Source organism: Rhincodon typus, chromosome 10 (genome assembly GCF_021869965.1).
Source record: "Rhincodon typus isolate 14 chromosome 10, sRhiTyp1.1, whole genome shotgun sequence".
Classification (NCBI taxonomy): Eukaryota; Metazoa; Chordata; class Chondrichthyes; order Orectolobiformes; family Rhincodontidae; genus Rhincodon; species Rhincodon typus.
Genome location: NC_063341.1, coordinates 49,451,574 through 49,466,760, shown reverse-complemented (window position 1 = coordinate 49,466,760; position 15,187 = coordinate 49,451,574). Strand labels below are relative to the sequence as shown.

General features: G+C 40.5%; 1 protein-coding gene across 2 annotated transcripts in view; it reads right to left on the bottom strand.

Moving 5' to 3' along the window:
- Positions 1–15,187, bottom strand: part of dmap1 (DNA methyltransferase 1 associated protein 1) — a 167,094-nt gene that overhangs the window by 41,522 nt on the left and 110,385 nt on the right. The gene's annotated exons all lie outside the window — the stretch shown is intronic.

Genomic DNA, 15,187 nt, shown 5'->3' with positions numbered 1-15,187 from the left:
ATGTGCAAATTAGATTAATTCACGTACTAAACCCCACTGACAAGATTAAGAATAGGCCTCGTTAAAAAAAAAAACAGCAATTGAAAATAGTTGCATAAATCAGAACCTTGGAAAAGAAGTGGACTGTATAGAAATATAGAAATTCAGAAATACGTAAAACAACGTACAGGTAAACTCCACATAGGTAAATGCCATGGAATTACCACGTGCATTTGTAAGAAGTACGATAAGAAGAAATGTTTACTTTTTTTTAAAAATTCATTCACAGGTGAGGGCATTACGGGCCATGTCAGCATTTAGTTCCCGTCCCTCATTATCCAGACATCAGTTAAGAGTTAACCGCATTGCTGTGGTTAGGTAAGGATGGCAGTTTCCTTCCCTAAAGGACATTAGTGAACCAGATGGGTTTTTCCGACAATCTACAACGGATTCACGGTTATCACTAGACTCTTAATTCCAGATATTCATTGAATTCAAATTCCACTATCTGCCGTGGTGGGATATAAACCTGGGTCCCCAGAATATTACCTGGGTCTCTGGATTAACAGTCCACTGATAATTCCACTAGGCTACCACCTCCCCTATCGTGATCCTGCTCCAGGAACACTAAATTCAAATGATGTCAACACAAATAGATACAGCATTTGGGATGCAACCACAAAAGTCAAATAGCAACAGAGTGAAAAAAGTACAGCTTGATTTTAAAGTATTTCTGTTTTGATTTGACTTGTGAAGTTTTGGGGACTAACACGTTCAATCATGCCTTGGCTGTTGAATTACTGAATGCTAAAGTTCATGCCTCTAGATACTTCAGAGGTTCAAAATATTTCCTTAGGGTACGTTTTTTAAAAAATAGACTCAGCTTTAAATCTTTGTCCTTCAGAATATGGTCCTCCACTGACCTAAGACAAACCAAATCAAATGGTGCAGTATTAAACCATATTAAATGCAAGTGATTTATAATAAATCCAGCATCTCACAACAGGACATCTGAGGGTCTATGGACCGTCAGCTCTGTAAGTATACTCTTAACTCAATCAATCAGGAACCCCATGACTTAGCAGATCCTTATTCCACAATTACAATTAAATCAAGGCCAACCCTGGATGAATGATGTAGGAGGACATGCCAGCACACAGGCTGTACCCAAAACAAGGTACAAATCTGGTGAAGCTACAGCACAGGACTACATGCAAGCAAAATAAAGGAGATGACATTCAACAGACAGATCTAATCAATTTGACAGCCAAACCGATCAGATTAAAGCTCCGCAGTCCTCCTGTATAGTGTGTGTGGTTGTGCATATTTAAACAAACATATGGAAATTCAAATTGCTTCCCAACTTATGTCACAGATGTACAACATGGAAACAGACCCTTCATTCCAACTCATCCATGCCAACCAGATATCCTAAACTGATTCAGTCCCATTTGCCATCATTTGGCCCATATTCATCTAAACCCTTTCTATTCATTTACCCAACCAGATGCCTTTTAAATGTTGTAATTGTACCAGCCTCCACCACTTCCTCTGGCAGCTCATTCCACACACGCAACACCCTCTGTGTGAAAATGTTGCTCCTTAAATCCCTTTTAAATCTTACCCCTCTCACCTTAAACCTATGCCCTCTAGTTTTGGACTCCCCCACCCCAGGGAAAAGACCTTGTCTATTCACCCTATCCATGCCACTCATGATTTTACAAACCTTTAAGAGATCACCCCTCAGCTTCTGACACTCGAGAAAATAACCTAAGCCTCTTCAGCCTCTCCCTATCACTCAAACCCTCCAATCCTGGCAACATCCTTGTAAATCTTTTCTAAACCCTTTCAAGTTTCACAACATCCTTCCTAAAGCAGGGAGACAAGAATTGCACACAGTATTCCAAAAAAGTGGCCTAACTAACGTTACAGCTGTACTGGACGTGACCTCCCAACTCTTATACTCAAATGTAGACAAACAGGAGGCTGGAAGAACACAGCAAGCAAGGCAGCATCTGGAGGAAAGGAGAGTCAACGTTTCAGGTATTACTCTTCTTGATGTGCACTGACCAATAAAGGCAAGCACACCAATTGCCTTCACCATTCTGTCTACCCGCGACACCACTTTCAAGAAATTATGAACCTGCACTCCAAGGTCTCTTTGTTCAGCAACACTCCCTAGGACCTTACCATTAAGTGCCCCGATTTGCCTTTCCAAAATGCAGCACCTCACATTTATCTAAATTAACGTCATCTGACACTCCACAGCCCATTGGCCCTTCTGATCAAGATCCCATTGTACTGAGGTAACGTTCTTCGCTGTCCACTACACCTCGAATTTTGGAGTCATCTGCAAACTTCCTACCCATACCTCCTATGCTCACATCCAAATAATTTATACAAAGTGACAAAAAGCAGTGGATCCAGTACCAATCCTTGTGGCACACCACTGGTCATAGGCCGCCTGTCTGAAAAGCAACCATCTACCACCACCGTCTTCCACCGTCCAGCCAGTTCTGTATCCAAATGGCTAGGTCGCCCTGTATTCCACGTGATCTAACCTTGCTAGCCAGTCTACCATGATGAATCTTGTCGAATGCCTTACTGAAGTCCACACAGATCACATCCACCACTCTGCCCTCAATCCTCTTTGTTAGTTCTTCAAAAAACTCAATCAAATTATTGAGACACAATTTCCCACACAAAAAGCCATGTTGACTATCCCTAATTAGTCCTTGCCTTTCCAAAAACATGTAAATCCTGTCCCTCAGGATTTCCTCCAACAACTTGCCCAACACCGATGTCAGGCTCACCAGTCGAAAGTTCCCTGGCTTTTCTTTACCACCTTTCTTAAATAGTGGCACCACGTTAGCCACAATGAGGTGCTGGAAGATTGGAGGTTGGCAATTGATAATGCAAATCTCTCAGCAAGGGGCCCAGCAATCACTTCCCAAGCTTCCCAAATAGTTCTAGGGTACACCTGATCAGGTCACACCTTTGTGTTTTAAGATGTCCAGCACCACCTCCTGTGTAATATGGACATTTATCAAGATGTCACTATTTATTTCCCCAAGTTCTCTACTTTCCATATCTTTCTCCACAGTAAATACTTGTTTAGTATCTCCATCTCCTGTGGTTCCACACATAAGCAGCCTTGCTGATCTTTAAGGGGCCCTATTCTCTCAGTTACATGAAGGACAAAAGAGTATTTGTAGAATCCCTTTGGATTCTGCTGAACTCTATCTTCCAAAGCTACCTCATGGTCCTTTCAGCCCTCCTGATTTCCCTCTTAAGTATACTCCTACCGCCTTTATACTCTTAAGAGATTCACTCAATCTGACATACGCTTCCTTCTTATTCTTGAAGACCTCAATTTCTCTAGTCATCCTGCATTCCCTACACCCACCAGCCTTGTCCTTCACCCCAACAGAAACATGTTGTCTCATTTTTGAAGGCTTCCCATTTTCCAGCTGTCCTTTTACTGCAAACTTCAATGACATAGACTAGGATGAAGCAAAAAGAGGGTGCTGAGGTATTTGTAAATATTTTCCACCCTAAGTGCTTACTGAACAATATATCTTGGCCTCCTCCGAAGATCTAAACTGCTGGATGCCAGTCTTTAGCCAATTCAACTCTTTTCAAGTGTTATGTAAATAGCTGAGGGGTCAGCAAGAGCAATGGGTCCAAACACAACCCCATCTGATAAGCCGAGCTGTTCCAGCACAATTAGAAAACTGGCATCCACCCAATCATTTGGAAATTCAGTAGGTATGACAAGAAAAAAACAACTCAACCAGTTACTGGCGCACCCATCTATTCTCAGTGATGGAAGGTCCTTTTAATAGTGCTGTCAAGCAAACTCGTTTTACTTATCAATGTGGTTTCACAAAAGGGCACTCTTCACAGAATCACATACATATTATAATCCAAAAAGAGGCCATTCAGCTCATCATGTTTACAGCAGCTCATTAAATGAGCATCATTACCTATTGCTATTCTCCTTTCTCCTCATACCCTTGCATAATTATTTTTGTCCAAATAATCATCCAATGCTCTTGAATGTCTCAAAAGAATGCCTCCACCACATTTCCAGGCAGTGCATTCCATACCTTAATTACTTGCCGAATGATAAAGTATTTTTTTAAATTACTTCAACCTTGCTTCTTTTGCATGTTACTTCAAATTAATGTGCCCGCTTGATTTTGTTCCTTTTATAACTTCATTACAGTTTTGTTTCAAACATGAACAAAAAGGGGCTTATATTCCAGAGATGAGATAACAATGACTACCCTTGACCTCAAGGCAACATTTGACCAAGAGTGAAAATCACATAGTCCAAATATTATTGTAATCACGAGGAAGTTCTCCATTGGCGGGCAATAGACATCATGTAGAAGGAATGATTGTGGCTGTTTGAGGCCAATCATTTTTAAGTACATTGCAGAAGCTCCTCAGGGCAACCTCAGCCCAACCAACCATTTTTAGCTGCTTCAAAATGACCTTCCCTCCATAAAAGGTTAGAAATGAGATGTCCCTTTTTTTGAAAAAAAAATCAAACCTATTCAGAGACACAATTACACACACTTCTGCAGCAGGTGGGACTTGAACCCAGGCCTCCACAGCCCAGAGGTAGAGACACTACTATTGTGCCATAACTGCCCCGCAGAAATGGGATGTTAACTGAGGATTGGACAACTTTGGGTTTTAACATTAATCCTTTGGTACCGACACAGTTTGTTGCCACATACAGTATGTTCATGTTAGGCCACTTAAGCCATAGAAAAACATACCAGCATATCACACATTTCTCCACAAAACTTGTAATTGGGGTTTGGATCTCTACATTTAAAACAGCCTCATGAGCATCCAGCAAAAGGCCTATGTCTAACAACCACACCAGAATTCTTCTTTGTCTTCCACTTGATTCACAGGGAGGAAAATAGGTTCAGGAAATTCTCACCACTCCTCCTTTCAAGAACCTACAGTCAAACCCTTTTTGAAAGAAATGCACGTTACTAATTCATGTAGTAAAACTATAGACACTTGTAAATTGTGATTTTGGACCATAGTACTATTTATGTACGAATATCAACACATCAACAACTTCGGCAACAGCTGGCATGTTGAAACAATAGATTGGAATCTATTGCTCAGTATTCTATGAGTCTTTGAAGTGTCTGATCACAATCATATGCTTTTACAGAACAACTACACACTTTACTACTTTAAAAAGACATTATGCTAAAGTGTCCAACATCACATCACAGTTGAGGTCCAAACAAACAGGAAAGACAAAATGAATTGTCAAAGAGGATTAATACTGAAAAGAATCAAAGCACAGGGATCCCAGAAAGATACCAAACAATTTGCCACTTATGGTTAAGTGTACAGAAACAAGAAACACATTGGTAGACGAGGAGTATATGGATAGAGGACATGAGCAGGATAAGAGATCAAAGTGTTAGAGGTACTGAGTAAGGCTGTAAAGGAAATTGCAAGCAAAAATAAAGCCGTACGGTGAAGGTAAAAGAAAGCACAACGTTGAGTTATGGGCAAGTCAGAATGTGGAAAGCAGTAAACTGGATGTTTCACACTCACTGAAGATTGGAACCTGGGGGAAGACAGGCACAGAATAAACAGAGATGAAGATCATCCAAATTTACTGTTCGAATGAAAGATCATAAACTACAAATATTAACTTGACTTCCTTTTCCACAGGTGTTGCCCGAACTGCTGAGAATTCTCAACATTTTCTGTTTTTATTTGGCATATTGAGAATATGGTTTTTTTTAAATGTATAAATGAAAAGTCATAAATAGGCAATAAAATTGTTATCAGGTGAAACAGCAATGAAAATATGCAATAAGTTGGCGATAGATACACCAGTTATAGTAGGAGAAATATGGCCTGAACAGTGCCAATGTTTATCCCTCAAGACCAACAATCGTAATTGCATGTGTCTGCCCTATGCCAAAACCCTTTATCTTCAATAATGTTATATTTTGAACGTGATACGATCTGTTTCAATCTCTAATCTTGGTTATAATCTGCAGCCTCACAACTTTGTAGAGGAAAGCTTCCCCTACTCTCTGCTCCGAATCTCATTTATTTCCTTTTGCTTTAAGCCACACAAGCACTTAAAGCAGTCGATTTCTATGTTCTCTGCCAGTCCCTTTTTTGAATATTTACAACATACCTATCAAGTCACAATTGTCTTCTCTCTCCCCAACTAAAACAGACCCATCTGATTATTTCATGTGTTTCATCATGTTGGATAGCATCCTAATCAACCTACAGCTGAATTGCAGCAACATCCTTCCTGTAGTGTACAGCATAAGCTCATATACAGCACCGTGGTTTTGCTGTTTCAAAGATTAATTATTACATCTGAAGTCTTATTACCAGAAACATTTGATTGTGCTACATACAACATCAACCAGTGAAAAATTGTCAACTGACTGCCAAATTTACTAGAGGTCCCCGATGCCAAACACAGTCAAATGCTACCGGTCACTATCTCTGAAATTCAGTTCTTTTGTCCATTTTAAGATCAATGCTGTAATGAGGTAGAGAGTCAAGTAGTCCCAGCAGATTCCAAGCTGAGCATTAGCAAGCTGGTTATCACTAATTCAGTCTTGATAGCAGCCATCAATCCCTCATCCATCACTTCAAATGATGAGTAGGTTGATTGGGCTATAAATCGGCTGGATTGGATTTGTCCATCTTGTGGGCAGGGCATACATGGGCAATTTTCCACTTCTTTTTTGAAAAGGCAGCTGTGAATGTTATAACTGTGTGGGAACAGAGCTGCATTATTAGGAAACACCGTCCCAATACTGGAAGCACCTTTATGAGAGTGGACTTTTAATTCTCAGATGCATGGTTTCATATTTATTTTTGCCTCGTGAAACATTCATTGCTCTGCAGTCAATTCCTGTGCAACAGTGCAGTTCCAAGTATAGATCACATCTAAACAACTAGTTTAAACTACCTCTTCTAACTTGCACTAGTCATTAAACATGCATTGTGGATTCTGGGTGTATTATTAATAGGCAATTCATTCTCAGAATTTCAAACTATAAGTTTTCATAAACACATCTGAACTATGACTAACTTGGGACAATGCAGTAGAAGACTATACAACACAAAGCAGGAACAATTTCATTTTTACCATGATTATACCTGGAAAACTTGCCAGTAATAGCATGACATTCCAATGTGACCAAGTGTATCAGTGTGTGTAAATATTGCAGAGATTTCAAGGATACTCTGCACCGGAAGCCCTCATAGAGCATGGCAACATTTAACAAAAACCTGATTTGGCATATACATAACCCAAGCAACTCATCACCATTCATCTCTACAAGTATTTCAGGTCGTACTACTTGTTAAATTAACTTTTGCTTAGTTTACAGAATTAAATCGACATCAGAATGTTATGGGTTTAAACTCGAATCTCCAGCATATAACCTAAGATTGTATGAGAAAATATAACTGATGTCATAAAGAACCCAAGATTACCCAGGTCATGCATTTACTGAGTCTGATACCTTGTCGGGAATAACTAAATCAGTGTTTGTTGTGACGAGGAATGTTCTAAAATTTATCTGATCGGTGAAGCTCTTCAAAACTTCAAGCAGCAAGAAGTTACATAGCTACGTCTATTGCTCCCGTGTAGACTTCAAAACTCTTAAAATTGTACAGAATCTGTGCTAGGTATTCGATTAAATCACTAATTAAGCGGATTTCAAATTAGAAAATTAAACGCTACTAACAGCATGAAAGACGCCAGGCTCAGTATCCTACACTAGTACCTGTCCTTAAAAGCCTTTTCATAGATAATCGACTTGCCAAATTGAAAGAAGCAGCCAAACAGGCCCAAAAATGGAGAAAGTTTACAAGTGCAATGAGAGGTCTCGAATCCCACAATGAGGCAATCTAATACAGTTACTGACATCTAAGATGTCAATTTCAGGCAGTTGGAAGTCACAATAAACACTCAAATTCCCCAAGCTATAAATTAAATGCAATTCGATCTTTAGCGGAGTCAATTGTTCCAGCAGTTAGAAATCTGAGTTACAAATTAAAAACAAAACCGAGCTCGACATAGATGTCTGCACGGTATCAAACCCTTCCACTCGGTCGCCTTTAAAATAAAGGCTCTTTTTTAAGTGTTACAATTAAATCACTGCCAGAGGTGTATGCAAACGATCCAACTGTATCCATTTTAAAGGGTAAAAAAAGCTGCTGAGCTCTGCCAAAAAGCTGGAAATTCGTTCTTTAGAAAGTGAGGGCAATAACTGCCCGCACATTACAAAGGAGAAAGCTTAAGGTTCGTTCATATTAATCTGGGGAAGCCAAACGGAATGAACTACCGTGAACCGGTAAATGAGCCGAAGTCGACATCTGCAGATAATTAAATGGTGAAAATGTTGGGGGGTGGGGGGAATCCAAAGCGTAAATATGTACACGATGAGTTTGCTAAAACAAATCCACCAATAAATACGAGAAGTAACTGCTCCTACCACGAGAAGAGCTGAACACTGTAATAAAAAGACACAAACAGATCTTCCAGCAATCCACCGTCTCCATCCTCCCTACTGTTCCCGAAAGCTCGAACTGAATCCCCGACGAAAAAGCTATAAATAACCAGTGAATGAGTCACACAGTAGGGAAAAAAAGAGAAGGCGCTTGTCTGCCTCAGTCTCAACAGCGCCACGTGTTTCCACAGTGGGACTGAAATCAACACGCTCTGCAACACATATTAACCCCGCCCCGAATAACAGCTCATTGGTCAAAGCTGCAACCTAGAACCGGGAGATCGTAGGAACTGCCGATGCTGGAGTCTGAGTTGAGCAGAAACTTCCGAAGAAGGGTCCGGACCCGACATGTCAGCCTTCCTGCTTCTCTGATGCTGCCTGGCCTGCTGTGTTCATCCAGCTCTACACCTTGTTATCTCAGATTCTCCAGCATCTGCAGTTCCTACTATCTCTGAAACATTTTAGCCTCAACCGCTCTCTGCGGCAGAGAATTCCAAAGGGTCACCACTCTGAAGAAATTTCTCCATATCCCAGTCCGAAATGACCTATCCTGTATCCTTAAAACGTGACCTCTGGTTTTAGGCTCTCTGATCATCAAAATATACTTCCTGCATTGCTGTCTAATCCTGTTAGAATGTTATGGGTTTCTATGAGATTCCCCATTCCTCGCAAACCACCCCATTCTTCTAAACTCTCGTGAACATAATCCTCACCAATCCAGTGTCTCTTCATAAATCAGTCCTGCCAACCCAGCAATCACTCTGGTAAACCTTTGTGGCATTCCCTCCATAGCCAGAATATCTTTCCTCAGATAAGGAGACAATATTCCACATGTGATTTTATCAAGGCCCTCTACAATTGAAATAATCCCTGCTCCCAAGCTTAAAACCTCTCGCTATTAAAGGCCAACAATCCATTTGCCTTCTTTACTGCTTGCTGCACTTACAGCCTTACTTTCAGCAACTGGTGTACAAGGATCTTGTTGCATCTCCCCTCTTTCCTAATCTATTTTCAGTTAGATAATAATCTGCCTTTGTGTTTTTACCACCAAAATATGTTATAACCTCACATTTGTCCACACTATACTTCATCTGCCATACATTAGTCCACTCAACTTGTTCAAATCACACTGAAGCATCTCTACATCCTCCTCATTGTTTAGCCTCTGTGCTAACCCCTTTAAGGCCCATGGGGAATCATTAATTAATCTCCTTGTGGAGTTTGTTTTGTATGAGTTCCCTCAGTAACAGGTAATGGCCTATCCAGCTGGAACTCATCAACTGAGTCTTTTATTCTGCAGAACTGTCCCGTCCCTAAAAAAAAGAAGAAAAAAATGTACTTCTGGTGGCCTTGTTGTGCTGCAGTAATAGTGTCCCTACCCCTGGACCAGGAGGTCTAGGTTCAAGTTCTACCTGCTCCAGAGGTGCATAATAACATCTCAGAACAGATTGATTAGAAAAAAATAAATAAAATGGAATTAAGCATGGGTATTTTTGGGAAAACAAAAAAAAATCACTGGATAATACCACTAGGCCATTGAGGCCAATCAGTGTTAAGGACATCACAACAAGATTTTCTCAGGGTAATGCCTGAGGGCCAAGCATCTCCAGCTGCTTCATCAATGGCCCTCCTGTCACCTTAATGTCAGTAGTGTGGATGGTCACTAATGATTGCACAATGTTCAGCACCATTCACAACTTTTCAAATGCTGAAGCAGTCCATGTCCATATGCAACAAGAGGTGGACAAGATCCAGGCTTGGGCTGATAAGTGACAAGCAGGGGGAGGCGATGGCCTAGTGGTATTATCACTGGACTGTTAATCCAGCAACCCAGATAATGTCCTGGAGACCTGGGTTTGAATCCCGCCATGGCAGATGGTGGAATTTGAATTCAATAAAAATCTGGAATTAAGAATATAATGATCACCGTGAAACCATTGTCAATTGTTGGAAAAACCCATTTGGGTTCACTAAAGTTCCTTAGGGAAGGAAACTGCCATCCTTACCTGGTCTCGTTTACATGTGACTCCAGACCCACAGCAATGTGGTTGACTCTTAACTGCCCTCTGGGCAATTAGGGATGGGCAATAAATGCTGCCTGGCCAGCGACACCCTCATCCCATGAATGAAAAGGAAGTGACAAGTAAAATTCACACTGTATAAGTGCCAAATGAAAAGGAAATGACCATCTTCAACAAGAGAGAATCTAACCATTGCTCCTTGACTTTCAATGACATTACCATCACTGAAACCCAAAATTAACTTTAATCACAAACTGTTTACCTTCAACCACAAACTGAATGGGATCAGCCATCTATATATTGTACTTACAAAAGAAGGACAGAAGCTAGGAATTCTGCAGCAAATAGATCATTCACTGTTTCTTCAAAACCTGTCCACCATCAACAAAGCACAATCTGGAGTTTGTTAACGCTCAAAAAGCTTGATACCATCCAAGACAAAGCAGCTCACATTATTGGTACCCACTGCTACCTTCAAAGTTCAATATTCACACATTTTGTCATCAATGCATAATGTACATTGCATGGCAGCAACTTATCCAGCCTCCTTTGACAGCACCTTCCAAACCTGCGACCTACACTGCTTAAAAGGGCAAACGCGACAGATGAGTGGCAACACAACAATCTACATATTTCTCTCCAATTCTTCTTGACTTGGAATTACTTTGTTGTTCTTTCACTGTTGCAGGTCAATTAACTGAAAACCCTTTCCACAACACTGTGAGTATCCCGACACATCAAGGACCGTAATGATTCAAGAAGGCTGCTCACCACCAATTTCCCCAGGGCAATTAGAGATGGACAACAAATGCTGAATGAACAAAAAGTTAAAAAAAACTCATGGCTGTACATAGGTTGGTACAGCACAGAAACACACCCTTCGGTCCAACTCGTCCATGCTAACCAGATATCCTACATAAATCTAGTCCGATTTGCCAGCATTTGGCCCATATCCCTCTAAACCCTTTCTATTCATGTACGCATTCAGATGCCTTTTAAATGTTGTAACCGTACCAGCTTCTACCACTTCTTCTGGCAGCTCATTCTATGTACGCACTATCCTCTGCATGGAAAAGTAGCCTCTTAGGTCCCTTTTATATCTTTTCCCTCTCACTTTAAACCTATGCCGTCTAGTTTTGGATCCTCCCCCCGAGGAAAAGACCTTGTCTATTTACGCTATCCATGCCCCTCATGATTTTATTAACCTCTGTAAGGTCACCTTTCAGCCTCCAATCCTCCAGGAAAAATAGCCCCAGCCTATTCAGCCTCTCCCTATAGCTCAAACACTCCAACCCTGACAACATCATTGTAAATCTTTCCTGAACCCTTTCAAGTATCACAACATCCTTCCTATAGCAGGGAGACCAGAACTACACACAGTATTCCAGAAGTGGCCTAACCCATGTCCTGTACAGCCGTGAGATGACCTCCCAACTCCTATGGATAGGGACAGTTCTGCAGAATTTTGTTTGCTAGCCCAGGGACTTTACCACAACAGCATAGAGGATATGGTTGAGGTCTGCCCTTTTTTTGAAAAATGCCTTTAAAAAGCTACACCCTACTAGTTTAAAACACAGAGATAGTTACTAGTGCATTGAATATTAAATTCAGCTAAACAACATCTCTGGCCCTGGAAAACAGATTTTACATTTAGGTAAAGTCCTTTCTTTGCCATTATGACAACAATTCCTTCATGTTTTAAAAGATATTAAAATTATTTTTAAAAGTTTGTTGGTAATCTTTCAACTTCTAATATGTATGCCCCATCTTAATTTGCTACCTGTAAAATTTATAAAAATATAGTATAACTAATGCATTTTACTTCCTGGTTTGCTTGCTGTGAGAATGCTTGCCTGTGATAAGCTGCTTATTGTCTTTCACAACATCAGTGTTGCTGGATATCTGAAGATCCCCTTAATTTGGTGGCAATTCAAATAAAAATTCAGAAAGATCAAAACCATGTCACCATGATCACTAGATCTTTGTGAGTTGATGCAGTGTGTCTTGTCAAGAGATTATATACTGCAGCTATGGTGAAGAAGAAATGAATGTTTAAGGTAGCAAATTATTTGGGCCACTTTCTTCAAGATAGTGTTGAGTGCTGTTGAAGATGCTGAAGATGAAATGGGAAGAAGAAGCTGAAGGGAAATGTTGAAGATTCAGGTGAGTGGAGAATATTCAATCACATTTGTGACTTGTAGATGGAATATGGGCTCTGGACAGGGTAAGTCAGAGGGAAGTTCCTGGTCATAGACTTCTTAGCCACTGACCAACTCGTTTGGGTACAGTATTTATGAAGATGGTCCAATTAAGTTTTTGGTCCATGATGAGCCCCCAGAATGTTGATGGTATGAGAAATTTGATGATAACAGTGCTGATGAATGTCAAGATGTTATGGTTAGATTCTTTCTTGTTACATTTGGTCATTGTCTCGCAGTTGTGTGAATATGCCACTTAGCAGCCTGGGCCTTTTAGTGTGTGGGCAATGAATGCTTAATTATAGAAGGAGTTGCAAATGGAACTGAACACCATGAAGCCATTAGAGAACCTCTACACTTTGGACCATATGATGAAGGGAAGATCATTGATAAATGCATTTGGTCCTAGGAATCTACCCCGAGGAATTCTACCCCAAGGAATTCTACAGCAAATTATCAGACTGAGATAATTGCCTCCAGTAATCACAACTACCTTCCTTTGTGCTAAATGTGGCTTCAGAAACTGGAGAGTTTTTTTGCATCATACCTATTGATTTCAGTTTTGATTTGATTCTGCATTCTTCAAAATCAAAGGGCAATCACCCTAAATACACCTCAGAACTGAATGCTTTAATGACAACTGGAAGCAAGTGCTCCTAGAGGAGTCCAGACTGACAATCAGTAAGTAGGTTATTGCTAATTAAGTGCCGCTCGATCACACTGTTCATGGTACTTCACTTTGTTGATGATTGCTAGTTGACTGATGGTGCTGTCATTGGTTGATTTGGTATCCTGCATTTTGTAGACAACAACAACTGGCAAATTTTCCAAATTGTTGAATAGATTCAATTTTGTAGTTGTACAGCTTGGCCAGAGGTGCAGCTAGTTCAGGAGCACAAGTCTTTAGTTTTATAGCTGGTGTGTTTAAGGCCCAGAGCCTTCATTATATTTAATACATTCAACAATTTCTTGATACCATGTGCAGTGAACTGAATTAGCTAAAGATTTGAGGGATAGAATAACTCATCCACTTAACACTTTTGCTTAAGGATTGTTTTAAATATCTCAACATTTGACTCTTGTACTTATATAAAGGGCCTCATCGTTTTTGAAAATGATTATGTTCGTGGAGCATTCTCTCGCTGTTGTTTAATTAATAACAATAATGACCATATGTGGCAGGACTGCTTCCTTTGTTTCCATGAGGTGTTTGTGATAATATGATTATCAATTGGATGCTGTTTCTGCTGTAATAGCTTCAGAAAATTGTCACCTCATTTTTAAATATGTCTGCTGTTGCTCCCAGCATATTAAACACTTCTCTTTGAATCAGGATTAATCCCTTGATTTGATGTTACTGGCAGAGAGAAGGATATGCTAGTAGGTTACTAATTTTGGTTGAATGAACTGCAGATACCAAGTGCCTGAGATTTTTTTTGCAAGATTAGTGTTCCAAGTTATTCTTTTTCCAATATTTATATAGCATCTTTGGTTGGGAAGGTTTAAAATTAATATTCAAGCCAATTATTCTTGCTTTGTGTTCCAGTGACCAATCAACTTAGCATGGTGTGGCACAGTGGCTCAGTGGTTAGCACTACTGCCTCACAGCACCAGGGGATCTGGGTTTGAGTCCAGCCCTGGGTGACTGTCTGTGTGGAGTTTGCACATTCTCCCTGTGTTTGCGTGGGTTTCCTCTGGGTGCTCCGGTTTCCTCCCACAGTCCAAAGATGTGCAGGGAAGGTGGATTGGCTATGCTAAATTACCCTGTAATGTTCAGGGATGTTTAGATTAGGTGGGTTATAGGGGGATGGGTCTGGGTGGAGTGCTCTTAGGGTTGATATAGACATGTTGGGCCGAAGGGCCTGTTTCCACACAGTAGGGATTCTATGATCTAAATAACTTCTAAGCTTTCTCCTGTTGACGCAGCATCAATAGCAAGTTTAAATTTGACTCCCATATTAAGAAATAAAAATTCTGGTATCTCAGCTGAATATTACAGGAACCATCAGTAATACTTCTTTAAAACAATACAGAACTACAGATGCTGGAAATCCGAAGGATAAACAGAAATTGCTGGAGAAACTCAGGAGATCTGGCAGCATCTGTGAAGCGAAAGCAGAGTTAAAATTTCAGGTCCGCTGACCCTTCTTCAGAACTGACTGTAGCTAAGAAAATGTTGGTGTACTGAATGGGGGGGGGGGTTGGGGGGTGGGGGGTAGGGGAGGGGGAAGGAGTGAATGATAGATGGAGATGTAGCCCAAACAGAGAGAATAGTTGGATAGTCAAAGGAATGGATAAGGGTCAGCCTGGGAGAATCAATAGCTGCTAATGGGAACCATTAGTAGCTGACTATGGGATGGTTGTACTAGCGGCCTATATGTTCACATGTGGAATGAACTTCCTGAGGAAGTGGTGGATGTGGGTATAATTACAACATTTAAAAAACATT